A 1,503-nucleotide genomic window follows, 5' to 3' on the forward strand; every position below is an offset into this window, starting at 1 on the left:
TTATACTTTTTTAATTGTAAAGTGTTGATTTTGAACCATTTTTTATTTTTGAACCATTTTTAATTTTGAAGTGTTGATTTTATTTTTGAACCATTTTTAATTTTCAAGTGTTGATTGTATTTCAGAGATATTTTTTTATTTTAATGTGTTAATTTTATTTTTGAACCATTTTTTATTTGTACGTCTTGATTTTATGTTTTAGCCATTTAGCCAAGTCTCTGTAGAACCATTTGTCTCTGCTAATGACATCTTCAATACAGTTTTTTTTTGATCCCAGGCTTAATTTATGGACTGTAATGTGAAATTAGGCACAAGTATAATAAGTCTGACAGTTTGTTCACCAAGTTACTGTGCTCTCTGAGAGGATCTGTGGTATAAGTATTTGACTTTGTTCCATGCCCATCATGGACATGAGTCTCTAACATAATTTGGATCATCTACCAGGAACACCACAAAGAACATGAGTTTCTGTAGTGTAGTGGTTATCACGTTTGCTTTACACGCAAAAGGTCTCTGGTTCAAAGCCAGCCAGAAACAGATTTTGCATGTTCTATTCATCACAGGTGTTTACTAAAGGCCAACAAGGCTCTGTCGTGTCATGGTCTGTACTCTGAATCCAGGCATCTGAGTGTAAGCCTCATCTGACATTTTCATGCGTTGCATCTCACATCATCAACTTTGGAACCTCAAACTGGAACAAAGCAGAGGAGTTCAGTTCCTGTAGTGTAGTGGTTATCATGTTTGCTTTACACGCAAAAGGTCTCTGGTTCAAAACCAGACAGAAATGGTTTTTGTAGGTTATGCATCTCTTGGGGTGCAGTGAGACAACAAGAGCCTTCCTCTTTCGTGATGGTTCATTTGTCAATCGACTTCAATGTAGGCTTCTTTGAAATCAAAGCTACTTTACTTCAATTACCAATTGGCAGTTCTATGGCGTAATGCACATGTGTCAAACTCAAGGCCATCTTTGCATAAAGTCTATCATGTCTGCCCATCTGACTTGTTTTTATTATTTGTTTTCTTACCTTTAAACACTGATTTAAATATTGTAATGTTTTAACTGAGCAGTAACTTTACATCCATGGAAACTCAAATGTAATATTTAAAACTTTAATACATAAAATCAGTTATTTAACTATATGAGGTGTTGTTTAATTTATTTTTAACATTGTATTTTCATACATTTATGCTAGGGCTGCCCAAGCAGTTTTCCAGAGCTACCATCTGCAGCTTTAGATGCATTCCTTCTCTAACACACCTGGACCATTGACTCATTATAAGCCTCTACAGACCTGAATGTTGTAAGTCAACCTTTTGTCTGGGGTGTTTTAGCAGGGATGCACTCCTGATCTGTACCGTCAATGTGGCCCGTTGAGGAGGGGCCAATATGCTGAAGTGGCCCTCTGTGAAATTGAGTTTGACACCCCTGGGTTATACAAATAATTTTTTGACAACGATTCTAAAACTTCTCCTAAGAACATCATATTTGCAGCAATATATTTA

The 1,503-nt window shown here is 35.9% G+C and overlaps 1 non-coding gene across 1 annotated transcript; it reads left to right on the top strand.

Moving 5' to 3' along the window:
* The first annotated feature begins 464 nt into the window (after positions 1 to 464).
* Positions 465 to 537, top strand: trnav-uac (transfer RNA valine (anticodon UAC)). The gene has a single exon. It is a non-coding gene; the product is annotated as a tRNA-Val (tRNA).
* Positions 538 to 1,503: the final 966 nt, after the last annotated feature.

The sequence above is a fragment of the Poecilia latipinna genome, unplaced genomic scaffold, assembly GCF_001443285.1.
Source record: "Poecilia latipinna isolate Pla-1442-1.1 unplaced genomic scaffold, P_latipinna-1.0 Scaffold3441, whole genome shotgun sequence".
Classification (NCBI taxonomy): Eukaryota; Metazoa; Chordata; class Actinopteri; order Cyprinodontiformes; family Poeciliidae; genus Poecilia; species Poecilia latipinna.